Here is a 23,311-nt window from a genome sequence, read left to right as displayed (position 1 = left end):
TGGAAGATATTTTCCATGTTCTTCAATTTTCCCCATAGCTTACTTTCTCAGTAAAACCTAGTTTTTCTTTTTTTCTTTTATTTTTTACCTTAACATTATACCTACCCCATCAACCTCTTTTTCTTAATCTATGTTTATGCTTTATTTTTTCCATAGCACTTCTCATCTTCTTATGCATAATATAATTTATCAAAAGGAGATAAATTACATTATGGCTTGACATCATTCACTTACCACTAGAGTGTAAGCCAACAAAAGAGCAGGTATCTTTTTATGTGGTAGACATCCATAAATATTTGTAAAACAAACAAAATTGGAGATAGTGGTGAGGAGATGTGGAACATGAACCTATTTATAAAAGCTTTCCGACATCAGCAAAGAAAACCAAGGAACTATTGCAGAAGATTCACATATAGAAGTGTCAAAACTTCAGCATTTGTGCAATTGTGGTTATAAAATAGCTGTGCCAATTTTAATATAGTTGATAAAGACTGTGTATTAAGAGAAAAGGTTAAAATTTAAAGGGATAAATTTCAAGCTATTAGAGAGATTGGGAATTGACATCACAGCCCTAGACCAAAGTGAGACACAGAAGTGGAAATATGTGGAGCACAGAATCACATAAAAACAGAGAAAAGCAGATAGGATGTAGCCAGTATGATGAAAAAGAGGAGTATGTCCTAGAATTGTAACAGAAATGGCTATAGCTAATCTCCAATAAGGGATATACTAGTGATTTATTTGAGGGGAAATATATCCAGAGCCAAATAGCTTAATTCCTGGAGCCTGTCTGCCTGCCTGGCTCAGCTGCTCATTAGCTGTGTGACCTTGACCAGAGGTTTTGCCTCTCTGTGTTTTAATGTTCTTGTGTCTGAAGTAAGGGTAAGAATAGCAAACCCTCCTCACAGAGTTGTTGCTAGGATTAGAAGAGTCCACATGTGACAAACACTTATAACTGCATCTGGCACATAGTGTAGGCCATATAAGCATTATTAGCAGTAGTAGTGGTAATGGTTGCCTTTTGTGTAATGCATAGAAAAATGACAGCCCAAACTTTAGGTCCTAGAAGGGTCTCTGCACCGAATTCCAGATTCACATATTAAGGACAAGCAAATGTGATTTCCAAATATCCTAGTTGGAGATAGTGTTAAAGAAAACACTGTGGACAAATATATTTGGGAGACACTGTATACCATATGAATCTCTTTAGTAAATTCATTTCTACAACCATGCACCTTGTTCTATACTAAATACAAATAGTGCTGTTTAATTAAACAATTTCCCACACATATTCAGTTGCAGAAACTTTAGTTATAAAATGTCAACTAACATTCTATATTTATGCTACAAAGGGAATGGACACATTTTTATTTGTAATATACTGTCACTTCTGAGATTGAGTTTCCTATATCTAATTAATGCTGTATTTTGCCAATACTTTGGTAACTGACAAATGTTTGACTTGGTCAATGTTGTCATTGCATCCATATAGAAGTGCTATAGCCATCATATCAATCTATTCAAGATGTTTTCATTAAAATGAGTATCAGTCAAAATGTATTTATGACTCAAAATAAATATCAATTATAAGTAAAAATAAGCATTGCAATGATTCACAAAACTTTCCAAACAGAACTGAGGCATTGGCACAAAGAATTGGGTATGTCCAAATAGCTTTTAGCCTCAGATGCTAATTCAAGTGAATGTACTGTAATATGATTGAATATGATTGTAAAGAGAAACATGTAACATTAACAAAACTTAGAACATATACCATTAAAAATTATATTGACATTGTCAGAGGCGAAGAAACTGTTATTAAGTGTTCAGGGGAAAACTGGCAGGTTTTCATTATATTAAAAATAAAAATTATAATCTCTCATAATGTGGCTTCTCCTTATGAATTTGACTACACTCCCAACTAGTCTCCCTTTTTCTTACTTTGCTCCAGTCACATCATTACTCCTGTGTGTCACTTCCATACATTTGACCTACTCATAGCTACAAGGTCTGGGTACATGTTATTTCCTGTAACCACAGTGCTCCCCTCCTTTCAATGTCCCCATGGATGACTCTTTTTTTTTTTTTAATTTATTTTTTATTATTATTATACTTTAAGTTCTAGGGTACATGTGCATAACGTGCAGGTTTGTTACATATATATACTTGTGCCATGTTGCTGTGCTGCACCCATCAACTCGTCATTTACATCAGGTATAACTCCCAATGCAATCCCTCCCCCCTCCCCCCTCCCCATGATAGGCCCCGGTGTGTGATGTTCCCCTTCCCGAGTCCAAGTGATCTCATTGTTCAGTTCCCGCCTATGAGTGAGAACATGCGGTGTTTGGTTTTCTGTTCTTGTGATAGTTTGCTAAGAATGATGGTTTCCAGCTGCATCCATGTCCCTACAAAGGACACAAACTCATCTTTTTTTATGGCTGCATAGTATTCAATGGTGTATATGTGCCACATTTTCTTAATCCAGTCTGTCACTGATGGACATTTGGGTTGATTCCAAGTCTTTGCTATTGTGAATAGTGCCACAATAAACATACGTGTGCATGTGTCTTTATAGCAGCATGATTTATAATCCTTTGGGTATATACCCAGTAATGGGATGGCTGGGTCATATGGTACATCTAGTTCTAGATCCTTGAGGAATCGCCATACTGTTTTCCATAATGGTTGAACTAGTTTACAATCCCACCAACAGTGTAAAAGTGTTCCTATTTCTCCACATCCTCTCCAGCACCTGTTGTTTCCTGACTTTTGAATGATCGCCATTCTAACTGGTGTGAGATGGTATCTCATTGTGGTTTTGATTTGCATTTCTCTGATGGCCAGTGATGATGAGCATTTTTTCATGTGTCTGTTGGCTGTATGAATGTCTTCTTTTGAGAAATGTCTGTTCATATCCTTTGCCCACTTTTTGATGGGGTTATTTGTTTTTTTCTTGTAAATTTGTTTGAGTTCTTTGTAGGTTCTGGATATTAGCCCTTTGTCAGATGAGTAGATTGCAAAAATTTTCTCCCATTCTGTAGGTTGCCTGTTTACTCTGATGGTAGTTTCTTTTGCTGTGCAGAAGCTCTTTAGTTTAATGAGATCCCATTTGTCAATTTTGGCTTTTGCTGCCATTGCTTTTGGTTTAATGTGCAAAAATCACAAGCATTCTTATACACCAGTAATAGACAAACAGAGAGCCAAATCATGAATGAACTTCCATTCACAATTGCTTCAAAGAGAATAAAATACCTAGGAATCCAACTTACAAGGGATGTAAAGGACCTCTTCAAGGAGAACTACAAACCACTGCTCAGTGAAATAAAAGAGGACACAAACAAATGGAAGAACATACCATGCTCATGGATAGGAAGAATCAATATCGTGAAAATGGCCATACTGCCCAAGGTTATTTATAGATTCGATGCCATCCCCATCAAGCTACCAACGAGTTTCTTCACAGAATTGGAAAAAACTGCTTTAAAGTTCATATGGAACCAAAAAAGAGCCCGCATCTCCAAGACAATCCTAAGTCAAAAGAACAAAGCTGGAGGCATCACGCTACCTGACTTCAAACTATACTACAAGGCTACAGTAACCAAAACAGCATGGTACTGGTACCAAAACAGAGATATAGACCAATGGAACAGAACAGAGTCCTCAGAAAGAATACCACACATCTACAGCCATCTGATCTTTGACAAACCTGACAAAAGCAAGAAATGGGGAAAGGATTCCCTATTTAATAAATGGTGCTGGGAAAATTGGCTAGCCATAAGTAGAAAGCTGAAACTGGATCCTTTCCTTACTCCTTATACGAAAATTAATTCAAGGTGGATTAGAGACTTAAATGTTAGACCTAATACCATAAAAACCCTAGAGGAAAACCTAGGTAGTACCATTCACGACATAGGCATGGGCAAAGACTTCATGTCTAAAACCCCATGGATGACTCTTTCACCTACTCATGTCTCAGCTCAAATGACCCCTTTTCAGTGCAGCCCTCTTGGAGAATTTAACATTAAAATTGTCCATGTACTTCCATTTGTCCTCCACTACTTTGTTATACAGCTCTGATACAAATCTCTCATATTACATATTTTAGCTGCTTGATTATTTCCCAACTACCTTCACTGGAATATAAGCTACTGAAGAACAAATATTCTTGCCCATTTTACTGCTGTAATCTTTTGAACTAACACAGTTCCTGGCATATGGGAGCTATTGAATAGTTGGTGAATAAGTCAACTAAACATTAAATAGTGAATAAATTTTTTAAAATCTCCATGTTAATTTCTTTTTTCTTTTTTTTTTTTTTTTTAACATTTTTAGCTGCTTAAAACAGTGATACCCTCTGTGTTAGTCCCTTCTCACACTGCTATAAAGAACTGCCTGAGACTGGGTAATTTATAAAGAAAAAAGATTTAATTCACTCACAGTTCTGCATGGCTGGGGAGGCCTTAGGAAACTTACAATCTTGGTGGAAGGCAAAGGGGAAGCAAGGCACGTCTCACATGGTGTCAGGAGAGAGAGCAAGTACAAGGGAAAATGCCTCTTTCAACCATCAGATCTCACAAGAACTCCCTCACTATCATGAGAACAGTATGGGGGAAACCACCCTCATGATCCAGCCACCTCCACCCAGGTCTCTCTCTCAACATGTGGGGATTACAATTTCAGATGAGATTTGGGTGGAGACACAGAGCCAAGTCATATTATGCTCTATCTAAAGATTTTCTTTAGAATCCTTTCTGTTAGGAGTGCCATCCTAGTGCTCATTCAAGAAGTCAGGGATACATGTGAGGTCTTTCTCTCTCTGTTCCACTGTCTCTAATCTTTCACGGGGAATGACAGTCCATCATTCTAATCTATCATTTCTCATACTGATCCTTTTCTATGGTCACTGCCACTGCCTTAGTTCAGGTTCCGGTCATATTTTATTCAGAATTTTATAATAGTTTCTTTCATATCCCCTTCCCCCAGTCTCCCTACACTACTCTCATCCATCTGACTATATTTATAACCAATATTTCAGATTGATATATCAGGTCATGTCACTTCCTTCATCAAAGTTCTTTTATATCCCTGTTGTCCAGAAGAAGAAGGGAAATAATGTAGCATACAGATCCCAGACTCATTTCCTTCCTCTATCTTCCTGCTCTCCAGTGACAGAGAATTATGGGCAGTTTTCTGAAACTTCTCAGTCTCAGCGTTTGCATATATTGTTCCTTCTGCATAGGATACACTCTTTTTCCTAACTGGCCTAACATATTTTCTGACTCATATCATGTGGCTATTCTAAAAAGCTTGCTTAGACTCCATCAGTGACACACTTTCCCCTCTGTCTTCTTACATCAACTTTTGAGCACTGTCCGTGCTATTGTAATTACTGTTTTAAATTCACCTATTAGGCTATGAGGCTCTCAAAAGCAGGGGCATATTATATTCTTATTTTTCAGAATAATTTTTTATTTGTAGTACATCCTTTAATGCTTGGCATTTAATAGTGTTTTCAGAATCAAATGTATAAAGAACATTTTAGGGCAAATGAGACTAATTTCATTCATGTTATTGAATGAGCTTAATTTTATTCCATTTGGTAAGCTCTGTTTTTGTTTTTTTAAAAAATCTTGTATAAACTCCAGTTTCTTTATTATTAGTTAATATTCATATATCTATGAAAATTTTGCTTTCTCCCTAGATAAATTTTGAAAATAATCAAAACTTTGAAATCTATTTTACAACAAAAACAACTTGCTTTTTTTTCTTTCTAATCGGTAAAGAGCACATGAGCAGTGGAGTAACATTAAATAATGTTCATAATTTAAAGCTTTCATTTTCTTTGTTCTTGACTTTAGTTCATTAATACCATAATAGACGTTTTTGGTGTACGTTTCAGCTAATTGCCTTATGTATTTAAGGTTTTTACATGCATGTATTACAATCTTTTGTTTCCCCAAAATATGGCTACAATCAGTCAGGTAGTTTTTGAGTTTGTTCTCTTCTCACCCCAGCCATGATTTCAGGGGAATTGAGTGCTTTGTTAACTGTGTTCTATTATGAGACCACAGAGAACTAAAATTTCACAAAGATGAATTAAGAGACAGATAATTCTAATATTTTTAGAATACGGTCTCTATATGATTTTTAACTATGTTTTAGTCAGTCTTCAGAGAACATTCCATTTAGATTTATATATTGTGGCAGCCATGCAAATATGCCACTTAGATCTCCTGCTGTGAAGAGTGTAATGGACTCTTGACCCCAGCTGCTGCCCGTCTGGATCCCCCATTGAATTGTATTTGTGACCACACTCTTCTTTCCATAGTTTGCTCCCAACATATGACTAAACAAGCAGTAGTACCACTGAAGGGTTATTGAGTGAGACGCAGGACTCCTCTTATGAAGACTTTGGGCTTGAGTACTCACTATGTGCCTAGCCAAATTTTTCGCGCATCTCTGTTGGAGCCTGAGATTCTCCCTACCTCTTTTTTCCCCCTCTCTCATTTTACAGGCATCAGACCTGCACTGTGGCATGAAGTCTCCCTCTTCCTTCTTTTCCCTTCTCCTATTCAGTCCCCAATACATATTTTCCATGTTTAATTCCCTGTAGATATTTGCTTCTCCGTGGACCCAAAATTGAATATCTTAAACAGGGTTGATTCACTTTACTATCACAAAAGGTTTGCTAAGTAAAAGTACAGATAAAGAGTGATAGGGTAAGAAGATTTGTATAGTATTTTGCCAAGGTAATCCAGCACTTTCAGATTATAATTAATTAATTAATTAATTAATTTAATTTCTTGAATGACTACAATACATATAAATTTTGTAAGAGAACTGGGATCAAAGATAAATTCCTACACTTTACTGTGTTTTTCTTCTAAGTATCAATCTAATTCTTTTCTTATTTTTATGGTACAATTCAGCAATATTGAACTACTAGTTACCTGGACATTTCATAGTCTCTCATTTCTGTATACATATGTCAGTTGTTCCCTGCTTATAAGACCTTTTTCTACTTCTTGTTGTCCACTTAAACGTGTCATCTTTCTCAACCTCTTAACACCTTCCTATCTCACCTTCAGACCTCATCTCAAATTCCACCTGCTCTGAGAAGAGTTCCCACGATTCATTCAAGTGGATTAAAACGTGTCCAGGTTGCCAAGTATCTGGTTTTTAAAAGAGAAGTGAAATGTTATCCCTAAAATCTAAAGAAAACATAAGTTGGGATACGTTTCTGTCATTATCATTTCACATCATGCCTCTTATTTTTTGTTGTTGTTCCACAATTCTTTCTATGAAATATATTTAAACATATTTGTTCATCAGTAGATGCTCTATCCCGTCAACAATGTACTTTGTATCTATTGTCATCATGAGCGTTTCCCGATAGTAATGTATGTTTTCAGTGCATAATTATCTTGCTGTGAGAATCTAAATTTTCTGATCACAAGACAGATGCCTTTCATCTTTGAATCCCCAGTGCCTCTACAGCCAGTAAATAAATATCAGTTTAATGAAAAAGAAAGATCCCAGTTAGTACGGGAGACATATACATGCATAGATAGTTATAATTCAGTTAGACAAGTTCTTTAATGAAATTGGAATTGCTTGTCATTCACAATAGCTAGTAACTATATATATATTCAAGGAGTTACAAAAGATACCTCAGAGTCTTGAAAGCTGAATATCTACCAGTGATCAATGGAGTTCCAGGAAAGCATGTTTTTTTCGTCCTCGAAATCTCATTATTTCAATTATATTTGATTTTTGAAATATATATGCTATAATGAATTGAATATATTAAATCAAAAATATTTGGCCAGGCAAAGAAAGATAAATACAGCATGTTCTCACTTGTATGTGGAATCTGAAAAAGTTAATCTCATAGAAGCAGAGAATAGAATAGCAGTTACTAGAGACTGGTAAATGGTGAGGGATAGACAAAAGTTGGTTAAAGAATAACAAAGTGACCGGGCGCGGTGGCTCACACCTGTAATCCCAGCACTTTGGGAGGCCGAGGTGAACGGATAACAAAGTCAGGAGATCGAGACCATCCGGGCTAACACGGTGAAACCCCATCTTTACTAAAAATACAAAATTAGCCAGGCGTGGTGGCAGGCACCTGTAGTCACAGCTACTCAGGAGGCTGAGGCAGGAGAATGGCATGAATGCGGGAGGCGGAGCTTGCAGTGAGCTGAGATTGTGCCACTGCAACTCCAGCCTGGGAGACAGAGCGAGACTCTGTCTCAAAAAACAAAACAAAACAAAACAAAAAGAATAAAAAAGTAAAGGTAGGTAGAAATAAGTTCTAATTTTCTATAGCACTATATGATGACTATAATTAACGACAATTTATTGCAGATTTTCAAATAGCTAAAAGAGCAGATTTTGAATGTTCCCAAAACAAAGAAATAATAAATATTTGAAGTGACAGATATGCTAATTACTCTAATTAAATCATTACATAGTATATACATGTATGGAAATATCACACTGTAACCCATACATATGTAGAATTATGTGTCAATTAAAAAAACAAAAAAAATAAAAACTTAGAATTATTTATAAAAAGAAGGGGCACTTTTGTTGAAAGTTTGCATATTCATTTTCTAGTAATTTCCAATCATGTTGCAGCAAAGTTGTATAAATATTTGCTTCGCAAATGGATATGGAATCTTATACTTTTTAATAGAATTATCTATATATTTCTGAGGGGGGGAAGTCATAGCCCTTATAACTCAAAACTTTTCATAAGTCAGAACCTTTTCCTCCTATAAAAATGTAACTCATCAAAGATTCAACAAATAGTTACTGTATCTATGATGTGCCAGACACTCTTCTAATTTTTAGGGTATATTCTATAAAATTTCTGAAGAGAAGAGACACATTAATATTATAAAATAAAAATGGCCTTTTTGGGTAGATTTTAAAAGTTATTTTATAAGAACTTACATGCTAGACAATAAAATTAAATATAATGTTTATATATTATATATCTGAGTTATGTATAAATACTGTTAAATATGTAATTTGCAAGACAGTCTTTCTGTGTATGTGACATAGTCATTTTTATAATAATACCCTTGCCCTGGAAACAAAATGGGCAAATTACTTACATTATACTTACAAATTACTTTATTTCTTCACATACTCAAAGAAATAAAGACTGCTTATTACTATAGTTTGTGTGTAGAATTATAAAGATGGAACAACCCAAAAAGGACACAGAAGAGCTGCAACATATGTTGTGCTTCCTATATTTAGTCCCAAGTTTGCCTTCCAAAATAAATAAAATGTGTGGGATTATCTGGAAACAACATCTAGGGAAAATCTTTAGGGGAAATATGTAGGGTATGAGCTACCAAAATGGCTGCCTGGTTGCTGAGGAGGAAGCTCCCGGAAAAGTGCAGTGGAAACTTTCCCATCCTTTGCTCTGAGATGCCTAATTCAGATCTCGGCTGACATGCCTAATGGCATTTAGGTCTGTGACAAATCTGATTTATTTGGGAGTTCTTCCTCTGCTTCCATAAAGGAACTGCTGATGTGGTGACATATTAGTCATCGCGCCTCTAGAGCAGTTTCTTCTGCTGGTAGCGGAACCTCTGTTCAGCAGGACTATAAATTTATTTCAGAGCCAATGTCATGTTGCTGTTCTGCGTGAAGACTCTGTTAGGTCCTCTGTCAAGCAAATCCCCCGACATCCATTTTCTTGAAGTCACGATGTCTGGCTAGACAACAATTTAGTTAATTAAGAAGAACGCTTCACAAAATGCTGATTTGAGTGTGAGAGGAGGAGCTGTCGATGTGTGAGGAAACAGTGGGGCTTGCAATTTTATAATTTAAGTAAAATTAGAATTGAAATGTATCATTAAGTATTATTGCTTTAGATGTTATTAGTAACATCTAAAGCAGTGTTCTGTTCTTTTCTCCTTTAAAATCTAATTACTGTACAACTGAAACTGCCTTCTTTGTAGTAACACTTTTCTTAAGTGTTATTTGCGGAGGTGTTTTCTTTCACAATCAGAGAGTCTAGAAGTTGCCTTTAGACAACTAGACCACTGGGGGTTAAACTGTCAATCACTATTTTTTTTTTTTTTTAAACTGAGCCTCCTCGTTCATTTTTCCTCATGCCATTAACTGAGCTATATCTTCCACTGCATTCCTACTGTGCTTGCTTGCATCAACTCCGTAGAACACTTTCCTTTTCTTTTCTTTTTTTCTCCTTTCCCCTCAGACTAATGAACATTTTATTGTTAATGTTTCTCTTTATTTGGTAATATTTTAAACTAAAATATTAAAAATAATATTAACACCAGAGTAAACAGTTTCCTTTGCTTGTGCTTGTCATCTGGTAGACTCTAGTACCCATAATTATGGTCACCATTAAATTAACATATTTTAGAAATAGTAAGTTTTGCATTACTTTCCTTTTTTCTCATACTCAACTTTTAATTATTTTTCTTTTAATTGAATTTTTAAATGAAAGTACATTTAAAATTGAGGAGATTGTCTCAGTGGTGTGAAAAGTTCAGTGTGTTCTCTTCTTTTTTCACTGAAAGTCTGTCTAAATTATTTTGTAATGGAAATTTTTCAGGCATAATGAAGCTCATGTTTTCTTTATCATGGCAAGTATCCATTAAGTATGAACATTCAAGAAAATTATCTTGTGTCATCTTTCATATTTAATTGAATCATAGGTATTTCCTTTTGGCTAATAACTATCAATATTATTTTATTCATATTGTGTAATGAAGCTATATTTGAATATCTAATGTTATCAAAATTTTTAAAATGAGAAAATAAAATAATGCTATTTTATTTTGGAGTATTTCTCTCTAATAAGACTCTAGTAATTTGTTCTTATGTGTGAACAGGACTGCAAAGCATGTATTAGGGTACCTGACATATAATAAATACCAAATATATTTTAGGAGCTAACAAAAGTATTTTGTTAATATTGTCTTCACTAGCAATTACCATTACCTTGATTCTTCCAATCAGTAATGTATATCTTCTACTCCCACATGGGTTTTAGTATGACTTACCCAAACAGGAATGAATAACCTTCTCTCAGGCGCCATGCTGTAAGCTATAGAACTTAGCTGGTCTTTCTGCTTTCATCCAAGGTTAGCAATTACAATTATACACTTAGTCAAGCTGATTCCTAAGCATCCTCTAAAATTGAGACAACCTCCTCAATTTGAAATGTACTTTCATTTACAAATCCAGTTAAAAGAAAAATAGTTAAAGTTGAGTGTGACAGAAAAGGAAAGTAATGCAAAATCTAGTCATACTTGGCTAAATTATTTGCCACTGACTTTCTAATAAAAACAAAAGGGATTATTTGAAAACAATAAAACCTGTGCTGTGAAATGAAGTATGTATAGTTTAAAAATCTGTGGAATGACAATTCTTGCTTCACAGCATCCTTGGTAGGATTTGGTATTGTCTGATTTTTTTTTTTTTTTTTTTTTTTTTTTTTAAAGATTACCATTGTATAGGTGTGTAGTGGTATTTCCTTGTGGTTTTAATTTGCATTTTATAATGAACTAATGATGTTGAGTCTTTTTTTGTATGCTTATTTCCCATCCTATATCTTCTTTGGTGAAGTGTCTGTTTATATAATTTTCCCACTTTTTAACTGGGTTGTTGATTTTCTTACTGAAGAGGTTCAAGTATTATTTATGTATTCTAAATATATCATTTGTAAAAATTTTCTTCCTATCCATGAGTTGTGGTTTTATTCTCTTAAGAGAGTGTCATTTGCATAGAAAAATGTTTTAATTTGATAAAGTATCAATTTTTAACTTTATGATTACATTTTTGCTGTCGTATATAAAAATTTATCAACAAGTCGAAGGTCAAATAGATTTTTCTTGAGTATTTTATAGATGATTTGTAGTTTCATTTTTTATCTTTATGCTATGATTTATTGATCCATTTTGAGTTAAGTTTTGTATAAGTTGGGAGATATGAGTCAGGACTCATTTTTTTTTTAATATGAGTGCCCAAATGTCCTAGTACCATTTGTTATAGAGGCTATCTTTTCTTCACTGATGTGATTTTCCAAATTTGTCAAAAGTTAATTGATTATATTTCCATGGGTCAATTTCTGGACTCTCTATTATGTTTCATTGACCTATCTATCCTCATAGGTCTTAAAATTATGTAGTGAGGTTTTTCTAACTTTGTTCTTTTCTCAGAATTATTTTGACTATTCTAGTTACTTTGATCTTCCATAAGGATTTTAAAATAAGCTTGCCTATGTCTATAAAATGCTTGCTTAGATTTTGAATGGAATTTTGTTCAATCTATATGCTACATTGGGAAGAACTATCATCTTGGCAAAAATTGAGTTTTCCGATCCATAAACACTGTGTACCTTTCCATTTTGTTAGAGCTTTTATTTCTTTCATCAGTGTTTTGTACTTTCCAGTATACACATCCTGTGCACATTTTTCTTTGTTAGTGGAAATGGAAAATGGTACAGATACTTTGGAAAACACTTTGGCAGTTTCATATAAAGTTAAATATTCATTTGCTACACAAACCAGCAGTCCTATTCCTACTTATTCATCCAATGAATTAAAAACGTATTAGAGTTTCCTACATAAACTTGTATGAGAATGTGTTATAGCAGCTTTGTTCAATGAATTCAATGAATATCCATGAATTCATTTGTTCATGATTACCCCAAACTGGAAACAACCAAGATGTTGCTGGATTAAAAGAAAAACAACTAGGAGGTACATTTATACAATGCAATACTACTTAGAAATTAAAGGAAAAAGGAAACGAAGGAACTTATTCACTCAACCTGAAGGAATTGCTAAGTGAAAAACGCCAGACTGCAAAGACCACTATTGTATGATTGTCTTTATTTTATCCTCAGAAAAGATGAAACTATAGGAATGGAAAATAGATCATTAATTGTCAGAGTTTGGTGTGAAAGGACGGTTTGACTACATACAATCAACCCAAGTAAATTTTTAGAGTGATGGAATTGTGCTTTGAGAAACTTCCGTGGAAACTTGACTATATAAATTTATCAAAACTCGAAACTGGACACAACAAAATGAGAATTTTAATGTATACAAATTTTAAGAAAATCAACCAAGACCTTAGAGGATTCTAGCATGTAATACAGACTATAACTGGAAATGTATGACATAATCTCACTAAAGAGATGGGGGAAAAGGAACTGACATAAGTAACTTTAGAAACAGTGTTTGACTAGATACTACAAAGCCACAGACAAAATATCACTATACATAACAAACAGCTCACTCAGTTAATAAATTTAATTCTCACAGGTCTATGAATTAGCAATTCTAAAACAATTTTACATGTATTTAGATTTGAGCAAATACATAAATAAACTGGAGATAATGGGATTCAAGTTTCTCATTGTCAGAGGTAGAGTTTAAAATAAGTAAGGGGAAGGCTAGGATAAACTTTGTGGTGCTGAATTAAAGTTGGAGATAATACTATGAATGTATGTTTCTTTTAACATAGATGCTGGTAGGTAAATTACGTAAATAAATATAAACGTGTGTGTATACTTCTGTAGTATACATACATATAATTCCTAACTCTCTCTATTAAAAGGGCCTAGAAGCACTGAAACTTCAATAACAAAGAGCATCTCTAGCCCCCAGATCTAAGATTCTAAATATCAGTCTCTAATAATAGAAACCGAGGGCTCCTGGAGAATAGCTAATTCTGTGAACTAATCAGGGAAAATACAAGATTAACCTAAAGCATTTTTCAATGCCATTAAATAGAAAGTTTAAAATAATGTTTTAATTAATACACTTTTTAAAGAGAATGTAGCAGTCAATTTGAAATAATATTCAATAGCCAAAGCTGAAGTAATTTGAGAAAAAACACCCACCAATGATAATAATAGATTATAACCTAAGAATAGCTGCGAATTCATATTGATATTAAATGAATGATTGAATAAATAAATGAGGGAAAGGAAAAAGTATTTCTTTCATAATTCTAAATAGTGAATGTAGCAACAATGACAGAAATAGAAAATTAAACACGAATGCTGCAATTAGAAGAGAAAAAGAAGAGATCATATTTGTGATACTCAAAGTATCTCCTGAAAACAGTTACTGTGGTAGTTTTAACATTTGACCACAAATTTTTAACTCCTTCTTTCAGGAAGTAGATTTTAATTCCCCTCTCTTTGAGTGGGACCTGGTCTTAGTGACTCACTTCTGACCAATAAAGTATAGAAAGGTAAAATTAGTAGTAACTTTACCTTGGTGAAACGTGGCAAACACCACCAGAACCAAGCAACCAAAGCTAAACCACCAGGAATAAGTAATGTTGGTAAGATGTACCCCTGATGGGAAGGGCAGGACATCCCTGTGGTATTATTTCCCCAAATCTGTCCAATCAATCTAATCTTGAGAAACATTCTATAAATTCACAGTAAGTAATATTCTATAAAATACCTAAAAATTACCCTTCAAAAGTGTCAAGGTTATAAAAAATATGGAACTGCTGAGAAACTATCACAGAATGGAAGAGACTAAGGAGACATGAATCGTTATAAATAAGAATAAATTTCCTGGAGCAGAAAATTAACATAAGTGAAAACATTGTAGGATCTGAATAAACTCTGAGTTTGATGAATATCTTTGCACTAACGTTAGTTTACTAATTTTGATGATTACACCAGGGTTGTATGAGATGTTATTACCAGGGGAACCTGAATGAAGGGTATACAAGAACTTTCTGTTCCATCTTCATTACCTTTTGCCGGTCTAAAATTATTTCAAAATGAAAAGTTTAAAAAATATCTGTGGAACAATTTCTGTGCATTCAGAATCATTAGTCTGCCACCAAAGAATAACTGAAAAGTGTTTCTCCCAATCTGGTTCTGAACTTCTGATGTTATTGTCCCACCAGTTTTGTACAATCTGCTCAACTGTTTCTGCAGCCTATGTTCAAAGTTCTCTGATGATTAGAATGATCACTTCTCTATGTAGAAATAACTTTGTTACCATACAAAAATAATTGTTTATTTTCACCAATCTTTTGCAGATTACATACCATGTATAATACTCAGAATTGACAGTTAAAAGCCAATACATGTGATGTAATTCCTGGAACTAATTCTGAAATGCATATATGTGTGTCAGTAAATGACTAGATATTGAGGCCTGAGAGGACATAGTACATTTTTCAGACTTCAGGTAGTCAGATTAGAAGGAAACATAGGTGTGTATATGAGTGGGCAGAGATGTGGCTTGAAATATGGGCAAGGGTCATATCTTGGAAATGTCAGTAGATCATACTGAACAATAAGATTTTTACAATGGAAAGAGTGAGAAGCCATTCAAGGATTTTACAGAAAGGGATAAGAAATCAGAAGCATGTGAAATTCTTCTGCCAGTGTGAAAAACAATGCTCAGGCAGTGGGGGTGATTCTGAAGGGGTAAAATATATGGCTTCTACTAAGCAATTGAGAGAACTGACACTTAAGCAATCTAGATAAGGGTTGTTCTTTACCTAATATTTATATGGCAGAGTCATGTCTCAAGGTAATTGCTAAAGAAATAATCCTACATACAAATTTTGTATGTCTATAGTACGTAATATTGAAAGATAAACACAAGCCAGAAATGAAATTGTCAGGCATGTAATGCAGGCTTTTACTTCTACTCTTCTTAAAACTCATAAAAATATAGGAGCACACCAAAAGAAAAATTAACAAAGATTATACACTGAATATTATGGATTGAAATAAATCATTCAAAAATTCATGTGTCGAAGTCCTTACACCCAGTAGTACCTCAGAATGTGATAGTATTTGGAGGTAGTGTCTTTGTAGAAAATAAATTTAAGATGAGATCATTAAGGTGGGCTTTAATCCAATTTGAATGGTGTTTTCACAAAAAGGATTGGACAGAGACCCATATACAAGAGAAGACACTGTGAGGGTGCAGGAAGAATGCCATCTGCCAATTGGCGTTATGCTATCACAAGTCAAGGAACTATCAAAAGCTAAAATAAAGACTTGGAATAGAACTTTCCCTGACACTTTCAAAGAAAGGGAAACTCTACCAACACATTGATCTGGAACTTCTAGCATCCAGAAAACAGTGAGACAATATATTTCTGTTGGTACTTTGCTATAAATGAATATACTACTTTTTAACCAAAAAAAGCAATATAAATGATCAGTAAAATATAAAAACATGCACTACCATATTTGCTAAATAAAAATTAAAATTAAGAAAGTAAAATATAATCTTTAATGGCCCAAGATTTTTAAAATAATGGTGAGAGTGAGTATGTTAAAATTGGCACTCTTTTATACTGCCCGTGGAAGTACAATTTGTTAGACTGAATACATGTAAAGATACACTTAATGTATTACAGCACTTACCATAGTGATAGGTATATTGTAGGAACACAATAAGTGATAACTATAATGAATAGTGTAATTATATATCTGTATTAAAATTATACATGTTGTATAATGATAGCAATAGCAATAAAGTATCTCTTGATAGAAACTTGGCAAAATGTATCAAGGCCTTAATATTATAGTCTTGGTCTATCAATTCCACTCCTGGATATGTATTTCTTTTCTATATTTAATAGTGCCTTCTCCATGCTGAAGAGAAAAGGAAAGGAATTAGATGACAAAAGTGAAAGAGATCAAAGTGCAAGGTGATTGAGAAGGACTGAAGAATGTTTGGGGTGAAAAGAATGAGGTATAATTTGGTTTTCTTGTCAGAAATAGCCTTTCTTTTGAGGTGACTTTTGAACAGAAGCTTGAATGAGAAGCAGAAGTCACTCACAGGCAGATACATGAGGAAAGATTTGTGATCTCCAGTCTGTGGGACCAATCAGAGCAAAGAGTCAAAAGAGTGGTCAACTATTCTGCCTTATTTTAAGTGAAGTGGGGAGGCCAAGAGAATTGCACAGATACGTCACTATGCCCCAACTCTTTTTCTCTCTTTCCTTCACGCATAAACACACTCTCAGGTTTTTACTATCTTTGCAATTATTTACTGATGTGCTATTTTTGAATGTTTAGTCTTCTAATCGTACAGAAGACTGTGCTATCAATCTACCTATCTTCCAAACTTACTATGAACAAGAAAAGAACTTGCAAATTTTATTCTCATAGATGAAATAGAGTTGCTTTTTGGATATCAATAGGAGAGGCCCCTCTTAATCTCTCTTTGAGGAGAAAATACTGCAGAGTTTTGAAAGAGAATGAGCAAAGCAATTAAATTCACCCACAAGAGTTCACAAACAAAGAAAAGTCACAGAGGATTACATTTTTGTCTTGGATTTCAAGGAATGATTAGGAGTTACACAAGTGAAAATGTGAGAATCATCTATTGCAGATAGGCTAAACCATACATGTATAATTGCAGAAAATGTTTTATGAATGGAGAAAAGAGAAAAGGGGATGGAAGGAGACTATGCAGAGGAAGTAAACAGATATTTGGTTGCTAAGTACCTGTGAGATTAGTTTGTAAAGGATTTTATATGTACTGATAGATAATAAAATATTATAAAAGCAGCAGGAATACTATATGAACTGAAGTGTTTATTATTTTCCAGTCACAAAATTTTGAATATCATTTTATAATTAAATCCAAAACAGGTTCAGGTTATAAACATAGCAAGTATTTAAAGTACTGCTCAATACATTTAATGTATTGCTCCAGGAAAGACTCTGATGAAATCTTCTTTTTTATCAAAAAGAATAATATGTCATATTTTAAATAAAGAGGTATTTCAGTCTGTTTTGTGTTACTATAACAGAACACCTGAGTTTGGCTAATTTATAATGAATAGAAATATATTGGCTCACAGTTCCAAAGGCTGGGAAGTCCAATATCAAGATGCTGGTATACAGCAAGTGCCTTCTTGCTATGTCATAACATTGCAAAAGACTTCACATGGTAGAAGGACAAAGAGATAGAGAGAAAGGGGGGTCTAACTCGCCCTTTTATAATGAACCTGTTTCCACAATAATGAATGCATTCCTACTCTAATGGCATTAATCCATTTCTTAGGGCAGAGCTGTCATGGCTTAACACCTCTTAAAGGTTACATCTTTTACTTCTGTTACAATGACATAAAAATTTCAACATGAATTTTGGAGGGGAAAAACAGTATTCAAGACACAGGAGGAGGAAGAACCCAAATCACTGGGGTGGGATTTTCCTTTAGGTATTTTTTCACATTACTCTGAAATCTTAATTTTCTCCAAATGATGATATAATAAATTGTTATCTCATTTCTCTAAATTGAAATGTTATGCCAACAATTATATTTTTTACTATTAGCTCTTAAAATACTATTAAATAATGTACCTTACTAGCCTTGAAGTCATTTATGACATTTTATGTATGTTGATGTACTTTTTTGCTTAAAATTGAACCTAATATAATAGTTAAAAGAGTAATAGCAAACATTTATACAGGAGTTAATATGTGACAATAATTGTTCTAAGCACCTTCTATGTATTCATTTATTTTTAGCCACTCGAAAAATCTATGAGATAACAACCATTGCTATTATCACTTTACAGATGAAGAAACTGAAGTACAAAGCAGAAACCTATCCAAGGCATGTATTAGATAGGTGAAATTAAAATTCCTAGATATTTTGTTGATTGAAAAGAAGAAATCTTACTGCTTAATGTAATTGTGTATATTTTAAATTGTAAAATTATAGGAAGTGAAATCAGTGTTGGTACATTTTTCATAACATCTAACCTGATTTATCTCTAATTCTCATTTGGATTGAATATCTAACATATCATTTAATTATTAAAAGATAAATTTCTCAAATCATTTGAGTTATTTTTCTTTTTGGTAAATTGAAATATTCATTCTTTGTCATGGACTAGGAAACAAAAAAAATACTCCCATAAAATCATAGTTTCTTTTGCATTAATCAACTGACAATTCTTATGTATGGTTGAAAACCAGCATATAGGAAAAATGCAGCAATTATCGTTACTGACAAGGAGATGACAACAGAAGTACAGAGCTCAACCTCTCTGGGCCCTGGGAAGAGATCCCTTTGGAGGAGCACGGTCATCTTCTTTTCTTCATTTTCTGAATTTTTATTTGTATTTTTCTTTTGAGTCTGCTTTATTATTAACAAATCAATCAACCAAGTATTAATAAGGTGCTTATTAATAAACTTCAGAAGCTCTAATAAATCCAAAGAAGTAAAAATATGATTACTTACTAATACCATGTTATAATTAAGTGAAAAAATGATATGGATTGCTGTAAATATACACATACTCAATTATAAGCAAGGCAGTATATGACACGTGTTGAAATAATACAGATTTTTCACTCTCTAGCTGGTCTAAAATTGAAGCCATCACTCCTACTAGGTAGTAAAAAAGGTCTTCATTAAAATGAGGAGGGGGAGAGAGACAGAAAGAATTGTAATTTTATCTTCATTATGATTACCTCACATACTGTGATTATTTTCCAATCTTTAGGAATCTAAAACCATTTCAAGAGTCCCTGGGTGCAGGAACTTCCTTTCTATTGCTCCCCATCTTACTTCACAGGTTGCTCTCTGTTCTCTTCAGTGACCAGGATGCAAAGCTCAACTATTTCACACATTGACACAAAACGTGGTAATTTAGTAGACTTTACTAAATATTCAACTTATGGTGAGTTGTTAGGGAACAAACATTCTACTACCAGGAAATATCCACTCACTAAGTCCCCAGCCTCTCTCACCATTGCACTGCCTCCCTCTGTTCTCCTCCCTCTCAGCCTCTCCTTAACACTAACTGTCCAGTTTGCAGCACACTCTCAGGCAGAGTTCTTCCCATATTTTTATTAGAGTCTTTTCACTTTCTGTAGTTGCTCCTAGAAAAAAATTAAATTATAATCACCATTGCATATCCTAATCACAAACAGAGGAGTCTTTGATTTAATATGAGGGATATTTTTGTCTATTATATTAGAATCTCATCATTTGGAATAATGAATGAAATAAGTTCCAGAAAGGCGCAAGAGAATTAGCAAAGGTGTGATGATCCATTTGAACAGAAGTAAAGTTATGATGCCAATACAAAGGTTGTGAGACATTTACAAGACATAGTAAATGCCAGTTCAATTAAAATAAGCTTTATATCTTAGACAGCAGGGATTTATTAGAAGTTTTTTAGTAGAATATAAAAACAGTTAGATAAAGAGGAAATAATCTAGATCCACAGACTCCTGTTAAAAGGTCATTGTAATTAATCTGACCTAAGTGATAATATCAGAAGACGTGATGGTACCATAAAGAGTCAAGAGATCGGAGAAACACCTGGAAAAAATTGTCAAAATTTTCTATTATATTGAAGCCAGTAAAATGCTAGGTGCTCCTGGATTTATAAAACTTAAGTGAACAAACGCACTCCTCTTTATATAGGACGTAATAATTTTAAACAGAAACAGTTGCATGCATATTTCTGAATAAAGCAGTGTAAAGATAGGCAGTGGATCTAACTCCAAAAATTCTTTGAGAGGCTCTAGCAGTATTGCCATGTAATTAAGTATATTAATGATGAAAGTCTAACTTAACCTTGAAAATATAGAGTCCAGTATCTTGAAGTGAACAAATTCATGTTTGTAAATCATTATAACAATGAATGATTCATAATTTTTTAGCATCAGAATAAAAAAAATCCAGAATCAAGAGACGTCAGAAGTCATTCATTCAACTGTAGTACTGAGGAACTGCTCTGTGCTTCAGCACATCAGATTGACAACCCATGCATGCTGAAGGGCTCATATTCTAATGGGAAGGGTAAGTAATTAGGAAACAAAAATTGTTGATGCTTGTCATGATAAGATGACTGCATTGAGATGGGAGAAAACTACCAGAAGGAAGAGAGGAAACAGGTTCATCAGGACGCTCCGAGAGATGAATTGTTCTATACCTTGTCGCTCTCTAAAAATCTAATTTGAGAAAGTATCTGTATGTTTTTCATATCACTGAATCTAATTATAATTTCTCTTCATGTATGTAAGATGGAAAGAGAATATGGCAGATTATTTCAACCATAGTAAAAATCTGAACCCAGAAAATAAAACAGAACTTCTAGCATTGGTATGTGAACCATATTGCTAAGCAGGAGTAAAGAATCTTTCATATAATTACTGCATGAAGAGATTCCTTTTTAAACCTATGATGCAAGGTTGCTGCAAAGAAACTCTACCTGTTATTGAGGTAGCTTTTGTACCCACTGAAATATCTCCAATTTAATCAAGAGTGTCAAAATCTTCCCTTTTTTCCTTACTGAATTTCTTCATTTTGAATTAATTTTATTCATTCAGAAAATATTTACAAGGTTTATGTCAAGGCAATATGCTGGAGGAGTAGGAACTTGCTAATAGCTTTGGAGAACTTAACCAGTTAGTGAATTAGTGAATTCCCCGCTCCCCAATCCCGTCCTGCTTTTTATTTACAAAACTTCTTGGTTCTCATGTATTGTCTTCATTCTATCTTTGCTCCTCTTAATTCTTAGGCTCTTGCTTTCTCCTCCTTCTCTTTCTTCCTTTATTCACTGAAAACCATCTAACTTTTTCCTCTCGGTACTGTAGTGAATAGCCTGCCCTGAGGTTCCACAAGCAGCACTAATGGAAACATATGTGTTTAGTAAGAGGACTTGGGGTGGGAGGAGGGTAAGGGAGGAAATTGTGGAGGAGCTTTGTAGGAAGCACTAAATCTGCCTTCTTTTATCATAGGTTAAGTAAATGTGAAAGGAGCCCTAGAAAGCTTAAGTGCTTTTTGATGGTGCTTTCTTCAGAAGATGGAGAGAGGAAAAAGAATGAGTGATGTAGAATCTTATACAAGATGCACTTAAGGTCAGATCTCTATATTATTACTCAGCAAGTCTTCCCTATCTTGAAGACATTACCTGGCAAATTTACAGTCCACAGAAATTGTAACTTAGGCATTCTTTCACAAAATGCCGGGGAAGAGAAATATGTATTAAGAAAAAAATAAGAGTCAATCCTATGTCTTTTTAAAGATATAGAAAGAAGAAACTATGAAAAATAGTTGAAGAAAAAATCTCTGTTTCAGGGATAATAAATAAAACATTATTATAACTTATTTTGCAGAACAACCAGATTATTTTATGGCAAAGGTATTTTGTCAGATTACATACAAGACAAAAAGTGTATTCCCAATCTAAAGGAGATAAATGAAGATTTGCAGGCATTTACTAAGTGGAAAAAACCCCACAAAAACAAAAACAAACGATTTAAGAATCAGTAGTGGTTATTTTTTCTTTTCAAAAATTTCTGGATAAACTTTTATTTTGATAAATATCTCATTTTCCTGGAGGAAGAGATTGCCATAATAGGAGTGTGTGTGTATATATATATACATAAATACACGCACATATAGATGCATACATAATAGGATTGTGTATACGTATATATAAAAGGTACTGATGGCTCTATCTCTGCAACTGAATAGTGTATTCATGAAAGATGCCAACTAGCGCAGAGGAAAAAAAAATATCTTGTTTCACCCATCCCTAGGTTCATGGCTGAGGACCCTCATAAAACAAATTAACAAGAGAAAAGCATACAGATTTATATAATAAAAGTTTTATGTGACATAAGTGCCTTCATAAGAAATGAAGACTTCAAAGAAATGATAAACTTGTGTATTTTTATGCTTAGGTTTGATGTAGGTGTGGCTAGTTTGAAGAACTATGGTTGGACAAAGGGAGTCTAATCTAATGGCAATAAACTGCAGGGGACTTAGCAAGTCCCGTTTGTTCAGATACTTCTGTGTGTCTCTGTATCTTTAGAGAGAAGGGTAATACTTTCCTCTGGGTATAAGGAGGATATATCTTGAAAGAGAGTCTCATGACTCCTTGCAGGGGACAGGAGAGAAGAAGGTCAGAGAGTGACCATTCAAATTTTTATGACCTGCCTCAAGGGAGAAGGGCAAGGGGAAAGTAAGGGTGGCCTTCCTTCTGCTATTTTCCCAAAGGCAAAGGTGCTGTACCTTAGGGTAATATGTACTGAACCCATCACCAGTGAATAGTATCCTCTGCCACACAACTGGAACAGAAGTTGACAGTCATTTCTGCTCTACTCATTGTTCCCCTGACAACACTGACTGAGGTTTCTCCTCTCTCAAAGCAGTGCTCACTCAGCCCAGCCTGTCAGCACTCAATCTTCTTTATTATAAATCGTATTTCCTACTTTTTCATGAAGTCTGGGTGGCAGCCAGAGACTCATATTAATGTTACTGTCCTCTAAACACCTGTGTC

This window comes from Chlorocebus sabaeus, chromosome 7 (genome assembly GCF_047675955.1).
Source record: "Chlorocebus sabaeus isolate Y175 chromosome 7, mChlSab1.0.hap1, whole genome shotgun sequence".
Taxonomy (NCBI): Eukaryota; Metazoa; Chordata; class Mammalia; order Primates; family Cercopithecidae; genus Chlorocebus; species Chlorocebus sabaeus.
This window is presented reverse-complemented; position numbering follows the sequence as displayed.